This window comes from Sphaeramia orbicularis, chromosome 4 (assembly GCF_902148855.1).
Source record: "Sphaeramia orbicularis chromosome 4, fSphaOr1.1, whole genome shotgun sequence".
NCBI classification, from domain to species: Eukaryota; Metazoa; Chordata; class Actinopteri; order Kurtiformes; family Apogonidae; genus Sphaeramia; species Sphaeramia orbicularis.
The window spans coordinates 52,139,516-52,164,807 of NC_043960.1; the positions used below are offsets into that span (position 1 = coordinate 52,139,516).

Here is a 25,292-nt window from a genome sequence, read left to right on the forward strand (position 1 = left end):
TACTTGTTTAACCTGGTTTTATGGACTTGGTTATATTCATCCACTAACCGTCCATCTCATAATGGAAAACTAGTTGGAGCCCCACTGCGTCATCAGGTGTATTTATGTATAAGCTGGCTCTACGCTAATCTGTACTGATCTCAGTAGAGCAATCAATGCAGGTCATTATTGGAAACAGCTGGCTGCATCTATGTTCATAATTTTGCAAACCGATAGTCAAAAGCGCCCACTCTCCAAAGCACTTTTTCTGGATTGCACCCTGGCAGCCTTAGTTCTACCCTTAATGTCCACATATTGCTATGATATTAACCCAAAATTATGACATACTTGGCTCATAGTAAAACAAAAAACAAAAATTCCACCACAAATTCCTTACCCTATTTCATCAAACGGAGAGATCCTGTGATAATATTAGTCCCATTTGAATCAACATATCTGGAACACGGTTGCGTTTGCAACATTTTTGCCTCCTTTGTGCATCTATTCAATGTGTTTTGGGGGAAAATTCAGATACTGCATGGATATTCACTAAAAGAACACACCTAAATCCTTCAGAAAAGCAACATCTGAAAAGATGATGAGTCTTTCAATTTATCTGTAAGTATTGTCCTCTCTTGACATCAGAACAGGGGAATAATGTCAGTACACTTAAGTAAAACACAGACGAGACTTTGCTTATTCCATGTGAATGTGCGACATGAAACCCAGACAAGGAATGGTTAATTTACAAATAACCAGAGGTCCGCAAATTTGAGTAGTCCTATGTGAATATGGCTTAAGAGTGTATGTTGTGTAAACTGAGCAGTGATTTACCAGGAAAATTACAAGTTTTCCAATAGCAGCCCCACAGTAGCTTTTGAATTTGGTTAAATATTCTGTATAAAAACAAAACCACCTCAAAGCCCAGATGCAGTTTTACTCTATGAAGAGTGACATAACTGTCTGTGTATACTGAAAATGAATTTACTGTAGTTCTGTCTTTTGAAGTGTGGATAAAATACCAATATGACTATTAACAGACCTTTGACCATTAAAGTGTACCTGTACTGGTTATGCGTACCGCATTAATTGTGCTTTGTGTATGAAACAGAGGCACAAATTCAGTAAAACACTGCCATATATAAACCACACGGGACCTTTTTATTGTGTGAATTATGTGTGGGGGCAGAACCTATAGGGAGCAACCATTGCTGGACGTAAGTGACGTAGTGTTTTTTAATAGTGGGTGATGAATACGAGTAAACAAGCAGCAGTCAGTGAGTCGGATTGAGTTAAAGTATGTGTTGGCACTTGTTTGCGCAGCCGTAAGCTTTGTACTCTGCCATTGACCCAGCACTAGGTGATAATGTGATTAGACTGGTGTCTGCTGCATGGGGTCAGTGACCAGTCCATCTCAGCCCAGGTAATCAAACAACACAAGCAGTCTAGATCAGTACCGGTGCTGGAACAGCCCATGAAGGAGGAAACATGTCTCTGACCATGACTGACTGACGGAACAGTGTTTTAATACTTGACAACACGTACTTGAAAAAGGGCTATGACGTAAGTTACCTGGCAGTACCTCTAGGATATGTGATCTTTGGAAATAGATACCAATGAAAATTCACTACAGGTACCCTTTAAGCATTGTGAGTGTTGTGAGCTTTATTACCTCCGCCAAGTGTAACGGCGGAGGTTTTCATCAGGGTTAACTCAAAAAGTACTCAAAAAGTTATGGACGAATTTGAATGAAATTTTCAGGAAATGTTGATACTGGCACAAGGAACAAATGATTAAATTTTGGTGGTGATTGGGGGTGGGCACTGATCTGCCTTGGCGGAGGTCTGTGCTTTTCTAGCTTTTCTAGTTTTACAATATGATAACCATGGTCAAAAATACCATAAAAAATGCCACCACCCCCTGGATCCAAGGACATTGCCTAAAATCTTTGAAAACCTAAGGAAAACCCTTATTATTATGATATTGGACTCAGCAAGACTTTTGGGTGTGTTTTCACAGGAGCAGCTTGAACTTTCTAAAAGAGAAAATACTGGACTTCTTGAGAGGGAACGACAACTACATCTAAAAGTGAAGAGCCTCCAGAACTGCCTGAAAAATGAAAAAGAAGAGGTAATTTCTTTGGAATAATCCATGGAATGGTATCACTAGCAGGTATGTTGTCTCAGTATGACAGTTTAAAAAGAAACACTGTGTCTTATTTCTTTCGTTGCAGGTACAAAAACTTCAGAACATAATTGCAAGCCGAGCCAGCCAGTACAACCATGAGATGAAAAGAAAAGAAAGAGAATTTAACAAACTGAAGGAACGCTTGAATCAACTTCTGGTTGACAAAAAGGAAAAGAAACAAGGTTAAATTGAATATGTTGAAACCTCAGTCTCTGCATTGGCTTTTGTGTCATATACTGTAGGTATGAGGTGTTGATTGATAAACGCTTGTAGATTCTTCAGTTTCTTCATTTCTAATCTTGTCTTCTTGGTTTTGCTTCTTCCCCTCAGCCATTGATGTATTAAACAGCATTGGAAGAGCTGATGGCAAGCGAAGCCTTTGGAAAACAGAGAAGACAGAGGCAAAGTATGTTTATCCTCTGGCTTTTTATCAATCAATCGATCAATCTTTATTTATATAGCACTTTTCATACATTAAAGGTGTAGCACAAAGTGCTTTACATGTAAGTTTAAAAATCAGTACCACCCCACACACACACACACACACACCCACAAGCACAGACATACTTAAAAAGACTAACTGAGCACGAGAGGACCAGAAAGTAAAAGTAAAAGAGGAAGAGGCACTGTCTCAGGGAGCCATCCGCATCAGGAGGCAGCTGCCGACCCTGGCAACCAGGCACCAGCGACACAGCACCGCATCCCAACCTGTGGGAGAGGGCCAACTGCACCGCATCGCAGCGGCAGGGACCCCCACCCACCAGAAAGGAGCAGACCCCAGTGAAAGAAGGCACCACAGCCGCCAGAGTCCACAGCCCCCCCCCGGCATGGAGGGCTCCTTCTGATGAAACACTGGAGAATATAGATAAGAAACATTAAAAAGATATAAAAGAATTGATTAAAAGAATCTAAATGTAAGACATAAATATAAATATAATATAAATATTGAACGTTAAAATGATAAAACAGAAGCATTGGTTAAAAGAATCTTAAGATATGTATATATATATATATATATTATATAATATATATATATGTATATAACTAGAAAACCTTAGAGTGGATAAAACAGAGGCATTAGTTAGAACGCCAAATTAAAAAGGTGGGTCTTGAGCCTGGTTTTAAAAATTTCTACATTCTCTGCGGCCCTGAGGTTCCCTGGCAGGCTGTTCCAGAGGCGAGGAGCATAATGCTGAAAAGCTGCCTCGCCATGAGTTTTTGTGTTAGCTTTTGGAACTGTTAAAAGGCCAGTGCCAGAGGACCTCAGGGTCCGCGAGGGTTCATAAAGTAAAAGCAAGTCAAAACATAAGAAGGTGCAAGACCATTAAGACATTTAAAAACTATTAAAAGGACCTTAAAATTGATCCTGAAACACACGGGGAGCCAATGCAGTGATTTTAAAACCGGTGTAATGTGAGCCCGCCTTCTGGTCTTCGTCAGCACTCAAGCGGCTGAATTCTGAAGGAGTTGGAGTTGTGAGAGTCTATCTTTGGGATGACCAGAAAGCAGGGCATTACAGTACTCGATTCTACTAGAAATAAAAGCATGCATCAGCATCTCCGTGTTGGCTCGAGAGAACTGGACGGACTCTGGCTATGTTCTTAAGGTGATAGAAACCTGTTTTTACGGTGGATCTAATATGTGGGATGAAGTTGAGCTCAGAGTCAAAGATAACGCCCAGGTTTTTTACTTTGTTACTTTATAACGTGTCATTGTACTGTAGCTGAGGTACTAAGGTCTTTATGTAGATCTAAAAAAGCAGGAACACATTTCAAACACTGCAAATAATTGCAACAGTTGTTTGATCATAGTCAATCTCTATGTGACAGATTTCATTTAATGTTTGCATCGTTCAAATATTGGTTAACTTACAGCACTACTTCATGATTTGTGGAAAAACTCAGAGTGTTATTATTGAGGAAAAAGCTATTGTGTCTGCTTGGTTAGTTATCAAGGAAAATTACTTATCTTCAATTTATTGTAACGGAGACATGCAAAATTACACTAGCGTAAAATAATTTCAACAATACAAAAAAGGTGTCAAATACTTTCTGCTCAGTTTCACTGAATACAAATTGGTATCAAGTTATGTTCTTTTCCTGATTAGATCACTTCTAAATCTGGACCTTTAAATTGCAGCCTTTTGGAGTTATATAATCACACAGGCTGACATTATGATTGCATTTGGGATTAACTTAATTAATTTAAAGGCCTTTAACTTAGAAATGGTGTTTTGTGATAAATAAAGCAAATGCTTGTCTTTTTTTATCCTTAGGCATGAAGGAGAAATGTACAAAACTCTGCTGAGTGACTACGACAGCCGACAGAGGGAGTTATTGCTGGAAAATGCAGAGCTGAGGAAAGTGTTGCAGCAGATGAAAAAAGACATGGTGTCCATTCTCAGCTCAAGGAAACCTTCTTTGAGAGGAGATAAACATGATGGTGGTGGCATTAAGGTTGGCCACGATCAATAATATTAACATTTCATGAGAAATAATTTTTTTTAAACATTCAAAGAAGTTGTGTTTATGTCAGTGTTCATTTTTACATAACTTACAAAGTTATTTAAAAAATAGTTGAATTTCTGTGTGACAAAGTAGTTGTTCGTTTAAATGTTTTCTTGCTGCTATTTGTTTCCAGTACAAAACAATGTAAGCACTACAACATGTGTTTGTGTGTGAATAGATGATTGGAAAACATACAGTATTTTTCTTATCATGGCAGGTTGAATCGGAGGAAGAAGAGGAAGTATTTGATTCCAGTAAGGAAAGCATTGAACTGGTTTGTGATCATGCACGAGAAAAACTGACTAACAGTATTCGTTTGCAATGGAGAAGACTCAAGAGCCACGTTGAAAGACTAGACAGCCAAGGTAGTGTTCATGTCAGTATTCTACACATTATAAACGGTTTAGGCAGGCTGAGTGTGATTAACACAGTGAAAGTTAGCTGAAAAACACAAGGCCATTTACTGTTCCCTGGGTTTTTATCATGTAGATCAGGTGTCTGGCTTGACTGTAGATAGTATGAAATATACTATTGATAAGTATTATGTGTATTGTACATTATTATATGTAGTATCAACACAATATATAATTGGTTGCCACTGTTGTCAAGGAAAAATCTTACCATTAAAGCTTCAGTAGGCAGAAAAAAACACATCACAACTGAGCATACACATCTTCTTCATGCAGCTCTCTCCTCTCTGCTCTAAGCATACACTTTATAGACTCATACTTGACACAAAGCTATTTCTTGCTTCTTTGGAAAAGTGAAGCTGAAGTATCACAGGTAAAGGGAGCTGCCAGTTACAATATGTGTATGATTAGTCACAAATACCACTTTTCTGCTGACAGTGTCAGTAGTACTCAAATCAACTCGGTTTTGGTTTCGCCAGCACATTGCACATCCACTACAGGTCTAGTTGTCCCTCACTGTAGCTGGTTGTGAAGTTGCATCACTGCGGATATGAACAATGTGACAGGAGCTATTGTAAGGCAAAAATAAAACTGATGACACTTAAATCTGCTACTAGAAAAAGTACCTGGTGTTATATAATGACAACACTAAAGACCTGAGTTGGACTAATATCATCTGTGGAAAAGGTATGTACAGACATATCAGACATATCAGCAACTGGCCAATGCAGCTGTAAAACACCCGTAAAGATTCAGTGTCATATATAACATATTGTTTTAGCTGTAGAGGAGCACATTGTCATGTCAAAGCACTTTTTTGTGAGCTATGACATAAATATGTTGAAAATATAATGACAAAATAAGAAATGAATAAAAAAAGAGAAAAAAACAAAACATATAAATCTAACGTGGATTATAATATACTGAAGAGTTAGGGATTTTTTTTTTCTCCTTGACATAGCTACTAGCTTTAAAACATGTTTCAGTGTTTCCTGTCTCTTACATCCTGGATCCATGTTTCTTTCTCAGATTGTTACGTAAAACTTCTTTGGCAACACAACTGCAGACACTTATTACTTTTAGCTGTTCCTGCAGCATCTTTGGCTCAGCTGGGTGAAAGTGGCTGCGCTGATGCAGTTCCAAGAGAGACTCATGACGAAGAGATGCAAAGACTGAAGCTTGAGATCCATCAGTGCAAAGACTTCATTCAAAACAACAGCAGCTCCTACAGGTGAGTCTGTTTGAAGTCACACCGAAGTTAGGGCACAAAGAAACACTTACACAGAGCAGCTCAGTTTTGTGTTATTTGCTCAGACTGCACTGACTGTTTGGTGGTTCTTCTTTTTGTAGCAGCAGCTGAACTCTCCATGTGATGAGGAGACGACATCCCTGCTGAACAACTGTTATATGCTTCAGGAAAAAGAGAGCCTCCGAGGAGAGTGGAAGACCTTAGAGGAACAGAGGAAGATCTTTGAGAAGGAGAGGAGGAACTTCACTGAAGCAGCCATAAGATTGAGCCACGAGGTGATCAAAACAAGATAAAAACTAAAGCTGCAAGATTCTAATGGAAGTCAGAGGAACATATCGTTAGCCTCATAGCATTATTGTTTAACTTAAACACAAATGGACAAAAATATTGGGACACATTTAATTCAGGTGTTTCTTTTCTAACAGAGCTGTGGGATACAAAATAATAATGACAAACATCATAATATAGTTTTATTTTGGGATAAATATTGTATTGATTATTAATATTGATGTTTATATGTCAAATCAGCATGAACAAGACATCTTATAGCTGTAGACATGATGTGTCCCAATATTTATATCCATATAGTTTATAAACATCAATATTTAATTAAAGTTTAATGGAAGATTTTTCTTCCCAAGTGTGGTGTGAACTAACGTAGATGGTTAGTTGTGGTAGAAAATTATTATTTAGTCAGAGCACAAAAAAATATTTAGAAATTTAGAGGTAGAACATTTAAAATCATAGTCATGGATTAAAAAAATCAATGTGAGGCATTTTGGAAGCAAAGATAATAATTTAATCCAAACTAACCAATGCAATGTTATTTATCCCAATATAAAACTATATTCTGATATAAGTCATTATTGTTTTGTATCCCAGACACCTGTTAGAAAAGAAACACCTGAATAAAATGTGTTTCAGTACTGTTGTACATATAGTTTATGACTTGGGCAATTATGCTATGAGGCTAACGATTCACTAATATTACTTCTGCAGTCAAGAGTAAATATCAGTCAATAACAAAATAAACTAGAAGCACTCGGAGAGCGCAGACCTCCGCCAAGGCTGATCAGTGGGCCCCCCCGTGGGCCCCCCCACCCCCGATCACCACCAAAATTTAATCATTTCTTCCTTATCCCATTTCCAACAAACCCTGAAAATTTCATCCAAATCTGTCCATAACTTTTTGAGTTATGTTGCACACTAACGGACAGACAAACAAACAGACAGACAAACAAACAAACAAACAAACCCTGGCAAAAACATAACCTCCTTGGCGGAGGTAATAACAGTCATCACTAGTTAACACTGTCAGTCATACATTTTATGTCTCTCCTGTGTGAACAACCAGAATTCTGCATCACAAGGTAGATTTTCTACAGCCAGGAAAAAGAAGTGCAGATATCATGTTTCTTCTCCAACCATTTGAATTAGAATATGATGAAAGAAAATCTTAAAAACTAACACTCACCTCAGCTTCAAGGGAATTCAATTGATTTGGTCTTTCATAACCATATGTGCTCTGATTACACATTTACAATCTGTGTGTTTTGTGTTTAAAGTTGTTGTGACATTTTATTTGGGTATATTTTAATGTGTCTTCATTTGCAGAGGAAGGCTTTTGAGGAAGATCGAGCAACATGGCTCAAACACCAGTTTTTAAATTTAAGTCCGTTTGCTGACTCAAAGAAACCTCAAATATCAGAGTCACAAAGTGCCTTTTTAAAACGTAAGTAACAAATCCTTCAAAAACATGTAGTGATATGAGCCAACTGACTTACTTTTTTGCAGATAACATACAGTTGCAATCAAAATTATGCATTCAAGCTCTGTATTTTTGAGTTTATTGGTAAAATCTAAAAACTAGCAACTGTTTGCAATGAACACATCATACAAGTATAACTTGAATAGCTCAACTCAGCTAAAACTGCAAGTGGTTTCTCCAAATTTAACGTAAAATATTACTTTTAATGATTACAGCAGTCTCAAAATTATTCAACCCCTTTGTGACAAGTATATTTAGTAGTAGAGACACCCTTTCACTGTTATGACCTGCTGCAAATGTGATGCATAGGCGGACACCAGCTTCTAGCAGCATTCCTGGGGAATTGTAGCCCATTCCTTGTGGCTAAAGGCTTCCAGTTCATTAATATTCTTGAGTTTGTGTGCTGCAACTGCCTTTTTCAAATCCCATCACAGACTTTCAGTGGGGTTCAAGTCAGGTGACTGTGAAGGCCGCTCTAGTATCTTCCAGGACTTCTTCTGAAACCAAGCCTTTGTAGACTTTTAGATTAGATTAGACTTTATTGATCCCACAACATGGAAATTTAATGGTCAAAGCAGCAACAGAAAAAAGGCAGCATAAAGAAAGTGCAAAAATAGTAGTAATAAAAGTATACAGACTATAAACATATTTAAAACAGAGTGGAATTGCAAACTGTCAGACAGTACGGATGCTCCACAGTGTCCACCCAGGATGGAGCTGGCCCTCCTGACCAGGCTGTTCAGTCTCTTCCTGTCCCGTTCAGTGGAACCCCCTCCAGACCACAGCATAGTGGATAGCAGAGGCTACCACAGAGTCATAGAATGTCCATAGCAGAGGCCTGTGGACTCCAAAGGACCTCAGTCTCCTCAAAAGGTGAAGAAGACTTTGGCCCTTTTTGTACAAGGCATCTGTGTTGTTTGACCTGTCCAGTTTCTTGTTTATGTGAACACCCAGGTGTCTAAAACTGTCCACCAGCTGACCACAGTAGTCACAACAAGAAGTAGCAGACACACCTGGATTAATCAGTGTGACCAGTAATGACAGACAGGAAATAAAGGAGTTGCCTTAAGTTCAGGAAGTAGTGGGAATGTGCATAGAGCCTATTGAAGCACTTGAGACTGCACCTGATATGCAAATGTGTGCTCTTCTGAGGAATTCTGCTCAGGGGGTTGAATAATTTTGAGACTGCAGTAGTCATTGAAAGTAAGACTTGGTGTTGAATTTGAAAAATCCTCGTTATATCAGTTTCATTTGACTATTTAAACTGTTCTTGTGTAATTTGTTAATTGCAAACACCAGAAAAAAAGTAAATTCAACTATAATTGTTACTTGAATATTTTAACTTCAATATTTGACTTGACTTGAATACTGTAGTGTACATTTGTTTTATATTGTCTTTTATTCTTCCCTCCTGTTTCTTTTTATTTATGCAATATTTGATCTTTAAGTCAATTTCCTGAGTAGGATCAATAAAATGTAATTTAATCTTTGTAGGTGACATGGAAGCGAGCACAAGTTCAGCTCCAGAAAAGCTCATCAAATACTTGACACATGCACCCTCCCCCACTCCCACACGTGACCCTCTGACATCAGCCTCCACGGATGAATTGTTCCCAACACTTTGCCTTATCCCGGACAACAGGTGTGTGTGTGTGTGTGTGTGTGTGTGTGTGTGTGTGTGTGTGTGTGTGTGTGTGTGTGTGTGTGTGCGCGCGTGCGTGCTTGCGTGTGTGTGTACAATTGCTTTAACTGTTTTTTGAATACAGTATATTTAGTGTAAAATGGATGCATGTTACTGACTGGCTGTCCAATGTGATTTCCAGCTCAACTGAACCAAAGAGACAAAGTGAACAGGTTGAAGAATCAAACCTCTTTTGTAATGGAAACCATCCAGAAGAACACAGCAGATGCACACGGACTCAACAGAAGAACAGCTCTATATAAAGACTGTCATCTTTCAATGTCGGGATTTATCAATATCCATTCACTTTGGACCATGTGCTGTATATTTTTGAAATACAGCTGAATGAATACATGCCAAACATTAAAAGTATCTTGTAAAATTATTAAATAAGTGTAAATGGTCAAAGCCAAATAAGAGCCCTCATCCATTTGTGGTTTTCTATGTTCTTTATCAATAAGAAAATGTGTAAAATTATACACTGTTGCCCATAAAGTTGTGATGAGATATTTTTACCTGTTCTCATGAAATCATTTTGACAATATGATTCATTCTTGATGGATAAAGTGTTACTGGGACCCAGTATGTGATCATTAAACCAGGCCAAAGGTGATTACTCATGTAAAAATAGGTTTTAAAAGACGAATGTGTCTGAAAACAACATTATTCCAACTTTATGGGCGACAGTGTAGTTTGGAACAATCTACTGTTTAGTTGGGTCTTAGATTATGTGATAAGTGTATTTTTCATGGTGGCTTTGTAAAATTTATCAGCAACATATTTTGTGTAACATTTGAGTTTGGGGTAATTTTTTAACATCCAGGCTTAAAACAGAAGAAGTGCAAGGCCAACATCCATGTATTGCAGTGTCTGTGGCTCAAACACTCTATAAGTGAAAAAAGTTATATAATTTCAACCCTTGAATGGGCAGATATGTCCAGGTACTGGGATAATGCTTTGCCATTTTGTTATAGTCACTGTTGCACAATAGTTCGCTAAATGTGATCTTTTATACCATGCATTTTGTGTTCTGTTGTCAGGTTAAACTTGTCAACTATGATAAGGTTGAATGTAGATCTAATGCTGCTGTTTCACTGAATGCAATAAGAAACTCGGTGTAAAATGGTGTATACAAATTGGCCAGTTATTTTGTAAATGTTGCTTCAACAGTGGGTATTTTGTATTTTGGATGTGTGATAGAAAGGATGTGGTAGAAACAGGTGATCCTATGAATATACCTTCCTTAATGTGTTTTTATTAATGTGAAGAATGTTGCAGCTTTATACTGACATTTTTTAACAGTACTGAGGATTAATGTATTGTAGACAATCTTACCTCACTGAAGCATTTATAATATCATGAAAGACACTTTTTTTTATGGGGACATTGGAAGTGTTTCACATAGTGTTGATGTGTGTTGGTCTGAAGTGTCATCTTGATATGATGAAGAAGGAAATCAACAGGAGTGAGGAGTAAATGCTGTAATAAATTAGTGTTTCTTTTTTGTTATGATTGATGTTGAATGTTGTGCTGTGTGGTGTACAGACACCTATTAAAAATACATGATATTTTCTATTGTATGAAAAAACACAGAATTCTTTGAGATGCATCCATTATTTAATGAAGATTGAAAATTAGAATCATACAGGTATGATGTATTGCACTGACATAAGAAATTGATATTAAGCGCACTGTGCGTTACAGCTGCAGCCAAGGTGGGCTTGTACAGTTTCCATCAGGTCGGCGCTGTGATTGTGGACACTGGTAACCTCTGAGCTGTGCTGGCCACCTACACAAGAGAGAGCAGTTATTTTTAGTTTGAGCATTTATTGTAATCCCTTGAACATGTTGTGATGTCCGGCAGACTCACCTGCTTGCTGGCAGTTAAAGCCAACGGTGATGGGGGTGGTCCTCACAGGGGAGCAGCCGGGCAAGCACTGCAGCACACGCTCAACAGAGGAGCACGTCACCTGCTGACCCTGGAACTGCTTCTGCCTCTGCAAAGTCTCAAGCCTCAAACGGCACTCTGGGAAGGACAGAGGGGGAAGAGTGAGGTTCTGAATTATTGTATTATATTTTATATTGTAAGTAAAACCTGGAGTCGCCTCATGAAGATGCAGTTATATCAAGAAAACTGCTGCAGTAAAAAGGATTGAAGGGACCCCGAAGTCAGCTGGAGTCTGAGTAGGGTCACTGATTAACCCTTTAAAGGGCAAATTACTATTTTTGGTCATTTCCACATTGCATTACAAGACAGATACAGCACCAGTTACAGCGAGTCAACAATCTCAGGTCCAATGTGGTCTCCAGGGTCTGTAAGGTCCACCTCTGCATGAACGGTGAGTGGACCTACTCTTTTAGGTACCATGAAATAATGGTACTAATGTAAGGAGTGATGTTCAAAGGGATAGTGTGGATGTGGACAGGGGTCTGGACCAGCACGCATGGGGGTCTAATGGTAGAAAAATAATGTTCTAATGTTCTAAAATACATGTTCCTTTTACCTTACATGTGTTTTATTGTTTTTATACATACTTCTTGGATTTTTTTTTTTTTTTTTTGCTACTTAAGGGGCAAGGAACCCAAATAGGACCATGATTTTCTAGCATAACAATAAACATTTTTGAAAAATTTCACTAAAGTAATAAGTCTTGTTAGGTCCCCCAATAACACACTAAAGTATTTCTTATGGTTCCCTAAAAAGAGATAATCATTCCTTTATGTTGACTTATTACAGCAGACATATTACAACTTCATTTATCCTTAACCCATAAAGACCCTGTGCTACTTTGTGGTAATTACAAAACATGTATTTTTTCTGTCTAGCTTTTAGAGAGCTTATCACCATTCAAAACAAATATATATATATATATATATATATCTATATAGTTATATATATATATATTATATATATATATAATATATATATATATATATATAATATATAATATTATCCTGTGTATTTTGTGTTTTTTGAAAGTGAAAATCAGGTATTTTCCTGTATTTAATTCACTGATCATAAAAGGTTCAGATATTAAAACTAGGGTCATTATACCAGAAACAGAAAACTGAGGAAAAAGTGACTTTTTCAGTCAAATATATCATTAACTGAACATAAACCATGCATTTCCTTCCATTGTCATTGATCCAACTCATGGGTTTTACTGGTGAATCAATGTTGAAGAAGATGACGGTGCTTCCACATTGACTACGGAGCCTCTGAACGTCCAAATGGGTCATATCTGATGACCATGAAAAGCTGACAAACTGTATTTTATTGCCAGTTATTTACATGTGTTGATAGGATTAGTGGATCAACAGGTATTAAACAGTTTAGATCAGTAGACTATTTTGGTTTCCATTGGCCTTTCTGGGTTAAATACTCTACAGTAATAGGGTGTATTGCTAATTGTTTATTTAGCGCATGACCTTCCTAGCTCTTTCCAAGTTTTCCCTCAGTCACAATTACTCTGTACGTTCTCAAAAGGTGGACCTCTGTGAATCAACACTCACTCAAATATCTGAGATCATCTCTGTGGAAACAATCGATTGTACCCACTTCATCGGCACCGACATTATCCTATTTTAAAAAGTACATACATACAGTGGAAAAGGACTGAAAAGTGAAAATATCCCTCATTTCCTTTTTCTATAGCTCAACTTTTAAGAATAAGATCCAACCTACTGTAGACTGAATTGTTTTTTTCTTTGCCTGAATTTGTATTAGTTTCTATGATTTTATGATCTTGTAACATGCATAGATAATTGTTTGCATGATGATTGTCCAGATTTTCAACCAAGTTTCTTATATACTCCTAATTTGTTATGTTTGGCGCATGTATTCTAGTTTAATTCTTATATTTTATTTTTACTGTTCGTTTTGCTGCTGCACAATAGTTTCCCAGTTTGGGATCAATCAAGATCTGTGGTCCTGTAACTCTGCTGTACACTACTGTGTTCCATATCAAATACTTCTCTTTTTTATTTCTTTATGCTGTATGGAGTGTATCTATATAATGTGTAGTGTATGTGATTCCAAACACATCACTCACCACTGTGTCCCTGCAGCTCTGAGCGGACAGAACCCAAGAATGAGTAAAGCTGACAGGATTTTTTGATCTCATGTCCGTCAGGTCCGTAAAATCCCTTTGAGACTTGTCCATCAGCCATGCCACAAATGTCCACAGACGCGTCCTCTATCATCCAGTCCTCGATATCAACCTGCATTACAAGAAGACATCTTAATATCAGTAAACGTCAAACATATCTATCAAATTTATCCAAGTGGTTTTGTTTCCCAGTGGTTGCTTTTACCTTCCATGATTCTTTGTCAAAGTAGAGTTCATTAAGTCCAAAAGAGCAGCCGGTCCACAGAGATGCCCTTACCCCTTCTCTTGATCATGATAGCACCTATAAGAGAAAATATGCAGCTTTTTCTTTGGATAACAGGTTTTTCATGATTTAAAACCTCTTAACAACCACCAGGATGGTTAGCTGATGTAATTTAGGTTGTGTTTCAGCCACATATTAGGGTTATAACATAAAAACAGATGTTAACTGTCATCTGTAATGGTTTAATAGGAACATCTGTGGCTTGGTAGCAAATCTACAGTTTCTCACACTAAAATTTCATTTTAAGTGACAGATTTTATAAGGGGAATGCGTCTAAAAAACCTTCATTCATGACGTATAGCTGGTGTCCCTGGGTATTCCCGGTTATTAATTTGACAACCACTTCAGCGTCCATTGGATAGAGGTCAAGGTCACTAAAAGGACATAAATTATCATTATTATTATTATTATTATTATTATTATTGACTATTGTCAGCTCATGAATGAACATACAGTTGAGTTGTGTTTTTCATGAACACTCACAAGTCAGCAATTTTTGCATTGATATGGTGTTGGCCATTCTCATCCTTCTTCAGCAGAACAATAAACTTCACCTCTCCAGTACAATCCTGGGCCAGAACTTGGTAGCAAGGCAAGGCTGGTAGTTCTGGAAATGGTTCTTGTTGAATGTGACCAGTGTGGTTCCATCAAACATGCACTGAGCTAAATCAGAGGAAAGACATTTATGGTTTAGTTCATGATAAGAAGCAACTACTGATTATTTTTGTATTCAGTCATATAGTTACCTGAACCAGCCTTAGCAAACAGGTAAGGGACTTTGTTGCTTACGCCCATTGATGGGAGTAAGATCATCCATATAGCTAAGTGGGAGACGGATGGGAAGCTCAACCCTCTTCTTATAGATGACTCTCTGTAGACGCAATAATGCACCAGGTTATGAAAAAATATGTTGAGTAAGTGGGACTTTAATATTTTGAGGAAAGTAAAGTGACTTTTAATTACATTTTCCTTCACAATCACATTAATGGTCTTCTCGGATGTTGCAACCACTGTAAAGGAAATCTGGTTTGTGCTGTTTTCATGCTTTGCTGCAAACTTGCGGGTATTCATCCTGTGAGGAATATTAGACATTTTACCAAATCTGTATTGCATGTAAGTAGGGTGAAATTTCATTACATCTCTGCATTGTGCATGAACTCAAAAATACCATTGCACTTTGAGGCGAGCTGCAGGGTTTTGACCAACAAGGCCGGTCTCAGCTGTGATAGTGGTGTTGTATCCTCTGCATTTTTCTCCCCACCTGATTTTTGGCCTATTGAGATGTGATAGAATGGCAATAAACAATGAATATTATGCTAATTTGCACAAATTTCTGACATGTATGACTGTTTTTTTTTTATTTCTTTTTTTCTTACAATTGCTCTATGCACTCTCGGCACCACATCAGCACGGACCATCCAGTCTTCTGCCAAGTCTGCCAGAATCATGTGAAGCTTGGTTGTAGATCTGTCCATGTAGGTAGTGATTTGATAACCCTGTGGCTTCATGTCAGCTCTGACAACTTTCAGGAGGATGGTGACATTAGGATCATCAAAGGATTTGTCCTGTAGAAATAGTATATTTTAAGTTATTTAAATACAAACACAGTCCCCTCAGGGAAACATCAATTTGGGGAAGAGGTTTCACCTTCGTGTTGGAGGCTTGAGAGCTTGCACTACGGCTTACGAAAGATGATGCTGACCTGCGCTGAGATTCCTACAAGAACATTGTATAAAACTGGAAATTAGTGTCCAAACTCCGAAATATGCTCTTTATAACTGAAGTACTGTGAAGGCTTATGTTGTCGTATTTAGTTTCCATATGATTTCTCACAATGTGATGTCAAGACCAGTGAGTGTTGTTAAGTCATTTCAACTACAACAACAAAAACAACCTTTGCTTCAGTACCTTTGAGTTACGAGACCTGGAGGAAGAAACTAGAGCTTGATGAGAAAATAGACATGAGGCTAGATGCAGAACTTGCACTGGAAGATCTGAGTGATCTGGAGGAGCTGCGTCTGCTGGTTCTGCTGGTTCTGCTGGTTCTGCTGGTTCTGCTGCTGCTGTTGCTTCTGCTGCTGCTGCTGCTTCTTCTGCTGCTGCTGCTGCTTCTTCTGCTTCTTCTGCTTCTGCTGCTGCTTTCTGCTTCTGCTGCTGCTGCTGCTTCTGCTTCTGCTTCTGCTGCTGCTTCTGCTGCTGCTGCTAACGCTGCTGCTGCTGCTGCTGCTGCTGCTGCTTCTGCTTCTGCGGCTGCTACTTGAGATGCTGCTACTCCTCTTGCTGCTGCGCCTGCTGCCTCTTCTTCTTCTTCTGCTGCTGCTCCTGATCTTGCTGCTGCTGCTTCTGCTGCTGCTGCTGCTACTGCTGCTTCGGCGTCTTTGAAGTCCAAAGGCTTGAATTACTGCATCAATGGCATTACTTGTGGGATGGATGAGCTGGAGGAGCTGGATGAGCTGGAAGATACGCTGCTGGAAGAAGATGCTGACCTACTGCTGTTTCTATGACTAGGAGCCAGATTTTCCTGAGCTTTGTCAAAATGGGTCTTCCTTCAATGATTTCTTCGGCACACTGATCGACCTGTTTCATCATCTTCTTGCAGCATTTTGTCCAACTTGAACCTCCATTTGAGCTTTTCAACAGGTTCACCTTCAACTGAAAATATTGTTGAATAATGGCATTATTAATTGATATAAGCATGATAATTTAAGAAACTACAAAATGGTTGTGGTTTCAGTTCTTACTTGGTTTCAAAGACAGCGCAAGTGAGTGCTTTCCAGTCAAGGCCTTGTCTCTCCTGGAGGCAGAGCTGTTAGTGGCAATGCTCAAACAAACCTGCATTGCTCCAAAGACCTTGATACAACGTGTCTTCCTGGCTGCTTTCCATTGCTTGATGTCAGCCGACCTTTGGGACAGTGTCTTTTGGGACTTAAACAATGAGGACTGATTAATTTCATTGTACATTTAGATCATGTAATCCAACCACTTTTAAAAACACTTAGAGCTTACCCAAGTGTCAGCAGAAGAAAGTTCCTCTAGGGAGGATAGCTCCTGAACATTAACTGTTGTGTTGTCAATGTTTCTTGCAACTGGAATAGTTTCAACTCTATTGAGAAAACAAGGACACAGTTACGTAAAAGATTAACTTCAAAAAGACATTTTCAATTATTCATATTTTAGAGATATATTTTGAGATCTAAATGTTTGCTTACTCAATATCAACAATGTTCTTAGGCATGGAAACAGGCAGGATATCAATCTTAAAGTTCTCATCAGTGATGTCAAGACCAGCGCTTATCTTGGCAGGCACGAAGGAGCTGAATTTAGCTCTTGATAGTATTGCAACCTGAAGTGCCTCTGTGTTTGCTCCCATCACAGCAAATGTCGTCATATCAATCCTGAAAGTACATATATATATATATATATTTGTGAATGACTTTTGACATATTTTCAGCTAATTGTGAATTGTCAGAAGTTGCAGCTACCTTGGTCTGATTTCAGTTTCAAGTTGATATTTTCTGTTCAGTAAGTCATCATTAGATCCATCCTGTTTTGGTGTTGAGGCAATGTGAACTATCAAAAGAAACAACCCAACAATCACATGCTTAATTACATGATCTGATTCTAAAAAGAAGCATTTAAATGCAATACATACAGCAGCTCCTCCACTTCAATAAGTAAATTAATTTGATCAATTGAGCCCCTGCTCATACACAATGACTGGTGTCAAGAATATGAATATTCTCAACAGTCAAGGCATGCAAGTTCTCATCAGGTTTTCAAATACAGTATGTGATTTTTCTACATAAAAAAAAAAAAACATTTTAATTACTTACCCTGAACATCTGCAGCAGCAACAGCAGCAGTGGATAGACTCATCTCAAAGGGAATTCCTCCAATAGTGGGAATGACACACTTCATCTCAGCAACCAGAACTGGATTCACAAAAGACTCAGAATAGCGAGCATCCCCAGACAGTAGAGCATCAACGAAATTCCTTCCGTAGTGCTGAGCTGCTTCCTTGGCAAGCTGTAAGGAAGGACATTATGAAGATTACCAAAACTGTCACAAATAATGTGTCATAAAATGTGATTTGAGGTTGACAGATTGATTTAAATTGTACCTCGACTGCCTTTGTAATCATGGGTTTGTCAATGGTTACGAAGGCAATTTCTTGTCCAAAGACCTTGGCGTATGCAGAAAACAGTGGCCCACGTGCAGGCAAATTCCTGAAATGACTGATCTGTGGAAAGACGAAGTGTACATGAAACATTCATCCAAGCAGCTGTGGCATATTTTAACATTTTCTTTTTGTCTTTAGTGAATATGTTTTCTTACAGTGCTAAGGATACGCTGCATCTTGGTTAACCTGTCCTGGCTTTCAGTGATCTGTTTCTTCGAAGAGCCTCCTGCAGTCCCTCCAGTTTCACTCCAACCTAGGAAGATGTTAAAGAATGTTAAAGGAATAACTCTCAAAGTTGGAATTAACTATCTTTAAAGTATAGATTTTCTTTCCATTGTACCTCTAGAACATCAGCAGTAGCTCCAGAAAAGTAAGCGCTGGTCTTAGCCACAATCGTTTTTGGGAATAAAGTTGCGTGGTCATTGATGAAGACAAGGCTTCCATCAGCACCAAGCTTCAAGGTATCTGAGAATTTGATTCATAAGTTTAGTTGAAAAAAAAAAAATTTTTTTTGCCAATATTTCAGCAGAACTATAATTAGACATGGTGTAGGTCTTAACTGTTGTAGTAGTCCATATGGATGGCTTTGCTGTAGACAAAGTCCAGACTTTCCCATCTTCTGCGTAAGTTTAGACTTTGATTTTGGCGTAAGAGTTTGAGAGCAATTTTGGAAGCTTGTGCCCTGTAAAGACATTTATGAAGGAGCAGAGTTAATACATATACTAGTACCACTTTACACAAAGGATGCCTTATTAAGGATTTATAAATAGTTTATTAATACGTTATTATTAATTAGTAACTAGATGTTTTCTAACTTATTAATATGCTGTTATGATGCATTAGAAAATAAGGATAATAGTGGCCTGTTGCTTTCCAAATAGCGAGCCTTCAACTAGCAACCTTTACTGACAACCCTTAGGTCTCTCTGTGCTAAGCCGTCTTATCCATCAACAGCTTTTTGACATATTAATTAGTCACTACCATTTAATCACCATCCACACATCTTAATATCATCCTAGTACAGTCACAGGCTCCCATTCAGCTCTGCAAGTAGCTAGCTAGTAGTTCACTTTCCTTGCCAGTAATTAAAATGAGAAATGATCATTTAAGTGCTTGGATGAAGTGTAAATAAACTGTTAGCCTGTAGGGATCTTAGTAACATTTTCTATCCATGTGTTCAATGTAAATATTATCAATTAGCATTAGCACATTGCACAGTGAAGATGCTTGGGGACCAACTCCAGATTAACCTACATAAGTATATTTTAACCCATAAAGGCTCAAGTACACACCAGTGACCAAAAGTATCTCCTGATCTAAAATGTTTAATAGGCTATCTGTTGAGCCACTAAACTTATCAATACATGTTAATAATTGGTGTAAAATACAATTCTTCATCTTTTCATGGTCATCAGATATGACCCATTTGGACGTTCAGAGGCTCTGTTAGTTACCGTGGAAACACCGTCATCTTCTACAACACTGATTCACCACTAACACCCATGGAGTTTGATCAACGACAATGGAAGGAAATGCATGGTTTATGTTCAGTTAATGATATATTTGACTGAAAAAGTCACTTTTTCCTCAGTTTTCTCTGTTTCTGATATAATAACCCTCAGTTTTAATCTGACCTTTTATGAACATCTGCATTATCAGTAAATTAAAGACAGGAAATACCGGATTATAGTGATAAAATACAAAATACAGAGGATAATGTGGTAAAGAAATGGTGATAAATCACCTAAGAAAGGTTAGATATAGAGAAAATTTCAATTGCGAACTGATACAGAAGTATCACTGGGTCTTTATGGGTTAATTACCTTTACAGTTTGTGTAATGACAACAAATGCCCCTTATATAAGACTTAAGAATGTTTTATGTAACACTGATATATTTTGTGTTACATGAACTTGAACATGAACTTGTGCTAGTTGTTCCATAACAGCAGAGGCTGAGAAAACAGACTAACGCTGGATTATTAAAGAAAGATTGAAAGAACTGCTTTGTGGTTTCTTCTTACTGAACTTGGTTGGTATTTCATTTGTTTCTGCGTTTTATACTTTACAAATCAACTCCCTTTGCCTTTTGAAAGAGGTAATAACTCATCAGTAGGCAGTCCAACATGCTCATAAGAAAGGAAGATACGAATCCAGGAGGATCTGAGATTTAACAGTATCAACTATGCACAGAAGTAGTTTTGGAGGAGTATAGAGTGCTCTTACAGTTCAGCATGGATAGCAGCAGTGCTCTGGGACATCTGCCAAACCAGAGAATGTACGAAGGATGCAACTTGAATGTCTCTCTCTGTCCTTAAACTGCGGACCATGGTGGAAACCAATCGTCAACCGAGGCTTCGACTCAAACAGCAGCCAGCATGCAAGTATACGGAGCTCTGAGTCAAGAGTTTTGTCCAAGTAAAGTGGAAGAACAGTTTCCTCGATCTAGTTTCACAAGAAAAGGACATATTGTCAGGTTCTTTCAAAATTAAGAATCATTTGAAATATTTTGTGTTAATAATTCACCATTCTGTGATGTTTCTTTGCGATGTTCTTCATGGCCCCAATGGCTTCAGTACGGATTCTCTTAACTTCTGGTTTATCTGCTGGAAGAAGCAGGCACTTTGAGATTGACTTAATGGCAGATGGATGACCAGTGTTTCCCAAACCTTCAGAAGCAGGAGGATTTCGTGTATATCATCCTCTTCGACAGCTCTGTTAAGTTGGTCCCGGATGCGCTGTAGGACAAATAAGACTATAATTGTCATCTTCTGTCACTGAGAAATGTGCAAGATATTTGAAGTATATAGAAAGGAGGAAAGATGTTTTTCACCTTTACGTATTTGTCAGCACGCTCAGGCTCCTCAATAGAGTATTTTGAAATCATGGTACCATAACCAAGCATGAGGATGTCACGCACACCCGTGTATTCATTTCTCAGAGTTTGTTGTAAATCTTGGTTAAAAGCCATTTGCTGGAGGATTGGAGCAAAAATGATAAAGTCTCCTGTTGATATTACCAATAGAATAAACTGGTGTGGACTTTACTCACCTCAAGCAGCTCAACAGCCTCAGGATCTGCTGTCACCATGTGGAAGGATCCAATCAATAACTGAATAAGTTCAGCAGTGTTGATTTGGTTGTTGCCATGCAGCAGTTTCTCATGGATGAATTTCAGAGCAACATTTGTACCGATGGCAGGAATGGTTTTTAAAAGCAGTGATCTGAAAAATATCATAGGAATTTAGACACCTTTGTAAAAATTGTGCATATATTTATCAAAGGTTTTACAATGCAATGTCACCTGTATTGAGGAGCGTTCCAGTGTCGATCTAATATGTTTTTCAGCTCTTCATAGCTGATTCTCCGAAGGTTGTGAATCAGCCCAAGGAAAACCTCAGGTGCATTCTCATTGACTTGGTTAACATTGAACTGGACCAGTTTCCTTAGATATTCTTCAATCTTAAAAAAAGATGAATACATTCAATGAATATGGTAGAATTCTTTTGGTTGTAGATTACTGATGCGTTCAAGTAAAAGTCTGAAGTCACACCCGGCTCTGTGATCTTTCAGGCTGTATGAGGTTGATAGGTGTCTGAAGATGCTCGGTGGAAAACTTGTACTTGAGGGATCTTCGCTCCACTGAATAATGGAGGTGAGAGGGTACATCCAGAACACCATCCAAAATGTTATGGAAAGTCAGGATTTGCCTTGAAAGTAATGGAGAAAAACATTAGTGTCATTAAATAATAAAAACATCATCTGTCACAATGTTCTGTTCATTATCAGTCAACATACTCTGTCATTATTTGAGCAGCTCCTTTCATCTCTTGGACAGGTATGAATTCAATCACTTCGGTAGCATTTACAGCCATGATTTGGACTTTGTCAGCCATGTTCAAGTCATAATAGTATGTTGTAACACCTTTCAGGTTTTGACCTTCATGAGGATCCTGCAAAGTTAGACCACATGCTAGTTGTCACATTGTTGTGCTTCAATACATTCAATGTCTAAATAGCACAAAGTGGATTTCAGCTACCTGCTGGCTCTTTGCCAACTTTGTAGTGTATGCCAACCCTGAGAATTTCATGGTCCTCTCTCGGCAGTGTTCCAAATCTCTGGTCTTCATCAATTGCATGCATCCCTGGATTCTTCTTCAGGGATGACATATAAGTTTTTGCACTCACCTTGAGTTCCATCCTAATAACCAGAGCATAGGTTTGCATGAAGAGCCAGATTTCAACTCTGGAGTTATGATCAGGATTATTAAGATTTTTGACGAACCTCATACAACTCATAGATGTTCAGTGTTTTCTTGACTTTGACTTGAAGAAGATTCAGGATGCTGTTTGCGATATTTTGTGCCTGTATTGAGACTCCATCAGCAGTGCTTACTTCTTTCACCTCACCATTTTCATACCTAAACTTGATGGGCTTCATGAGCTGAGCTTCCAGAGCATCAGTTTTTGCTGGGATGAAACGATTTCCATACTCAGCTTTACTGTGCTCAAAGAATTTAACGTCCTCAAGCTGTTGAGTAAAAAAAAAAAACATTTGAAACCAGTTTGACTTTTAAAAGAAAATAAAACTATGGTTGTTATGTATTCCTTTTTACCTTCATGATGTGCTGGTCATCTCTTAGGACACTGATGTGAACTTTGCTTGTCATTTTGAGACCAGATTTTGTGTCCTCTGGTAATTTACCCAGGACCGCTGCTTCATACTTGTATTCATAAAGCTTGTTGGTTTTAAACTGAGGAGCTGGAAATATTGTTGGAGATAACATGTTAATTAAATGCCTTTTCACTGACTAACTTATTCTTATTTTAAACACTGCTGCAAGTAAATTTAATGTCAACCATCACTTCAGATTTTAAAACTGCTCTGAACTTACCTAATTCCGGATGGTGGCCAGCTAAAAAGGAATGGAAAAAAATGTAAATTTTCTGGTACATGAATGGCCACAAATGAGTCTCAAATGACCGAAAATGTTGATCAGTGTGGGTAAATTACAGAAATGCATTTTGTATATGGCTAAAAAAGCCTGGGACAGAAGCACTAATGTCCATTTAATTAATTCACTTATAGTGATCAGTCATCTTACAGTGTTCATTTTAGGTCTTAGAAAACCTGAGGTCAGGGCTGCTGCACTTGGAAAATATGTTCTCATTATGAAAATGTACAGATAATTAAGCAAGACTGCTTAGTAAATCAATGCTTTGTAATGTCTCTATAGAGCAGGGACAGTTTTACTGTTTCCACCAGATTTATTCATTTAAGAATAATGAGAATATCATGTGACCATCAGTCTGCGAAGCTGGACAATCAGGCTGCAGATAAAAGTCACAAAGACTGTCCGACTTTTAATTGCAAGTTTGAGATATTGTGAATTTTTGTCTGTCAACAACATGTATATAGCAAGATTAAAAATGCAGGTGTCTCTAAAAACCCACCAACCCAGTTCAAAGTAATTAATCTGTTATGACAAGTAAAAGTGAATATTAGACTTATAGACAAACGACCAATAAAACGTAGGGTTTTAATAATCACCTGCTGATGGTGATAATTCGGAAACGGATCGCTAAAGGCGGATTCCACTGCATTTATGTCACTGTTAACCCAGTTTAACTGTTAGTGGTATTGCTTTGAACTGTTTTTAGTATCTACCATCACATACACAGTTGAAATGTGAAAAAAAACAAACAAAACAAAAACAGTTGAAGCAAAGGCTACAAAGCTGTTTTTTTTCCAAGTGTTCATTTTATTGCTTCCCCTCCCATTAACAGCAGTCATTGTTTTTAAATGAAGCTCCCATAGTTTCTTAAATCCATGGACCTGAACGATTCTAAATGACTTAAACTAGAAGTATTTTGACACAGTTTTTTTTTTAATGGACAACATCCCGTCATCCCCCTCCTTCTGCCGTTGGTGCTGTGACATGAGGTCAGTAACAAACAACAGATTAAATCTAACTCTTGATTAATTACCTACAGGAAACCACCCTGACTGTTATACAGAAAAAAATGATCAAGCTAAGACATTTATAGAATTTTGAAATGAAGTACATCGATCATTTTGCTTAAATGGAGTTACAGCATTTAAATAATGAAAAAAAAAAGCACATAAGCAGAGACTGAAATCAAAGTCTTTACACTATAAATAACTGTCATAATTTGCATTTCACATTTTCTGAATATAATCACAAAAAAGAAAATACTAAGAAAGAGAGAAAGTGAAAACAGGAAGCCATACTTACCCACTAGGGCCAGCGTCAGGGCTAGCACAACAACTCTCATGGCTGAAGTGGTTGTGAATGTGTGAAGTCACAGGCGTTCCTTTTAAAGGGAAAATTGTGCTGACAAAGCTTAACAAAGATGTCATGAAGGTCTAATATGAACTCTGGCATGTTTGATCAATACACTTGAATAGACAGATTGTTATTTTACTTTTCAGATATGAGCCAGTTCAGGCTTGCGTTGCAGAGGATGACAGGTTAGGGCCACCTGACCGTGTTTTCCTCAGATTTGCCAAATCAAACTTAAGGATTAGTTTCGAAATGTTTGCCATGTCTCACAGTTCTTTTACAATAATAAATTATTTGTGTTAAAATGTCAAACTCTATCTGCTGCTGTCATATCCTAATGTTAAAGTATCCTGTAAACCATAAAACAAAAATAACAAATATGCTTACAATTCATAAAGCAAACAGTGTTAACAGTATTAGCTCAAAGAGGGAAATGTAGAAGTGCTATGTAAGTATTGTGAATGTTGAACACAATAATGTCCTCCACAAATCAGTAAAGATTTTGAACCATTTTAAATCCATAAAGACCCAGTTCTACTTTTGTGGCTGTTCCCAAATGAATTTCTCTCTATATTTAACTTTTCTTAAATGATTTATCACCATTTATTCTAATATTATCCTCTGGTTGTATTTGGT

At 37.8% G+C, this 25,292-nt stretch overlaps 2 pseudogenes; one reads left to right on the plus strand and one right to left on the minus strand.

Moving 5' to 3' along the window:
- Window positions 1-2,002: 2,002 nt before the first annotated feature.
- Window positions 2,003-10,675, plus strand: LOC115418459 (afadin- and alpha-actinin-binding protein-like; annotated as a pseudogene).
- On the minus strand, window positions 10,129-24,648 carry LOC115417607 (vitellogenin-like; annotated as a pseudogene).
- Window positions 24,649-25,292: the final 644 nt, after the last annotated feature.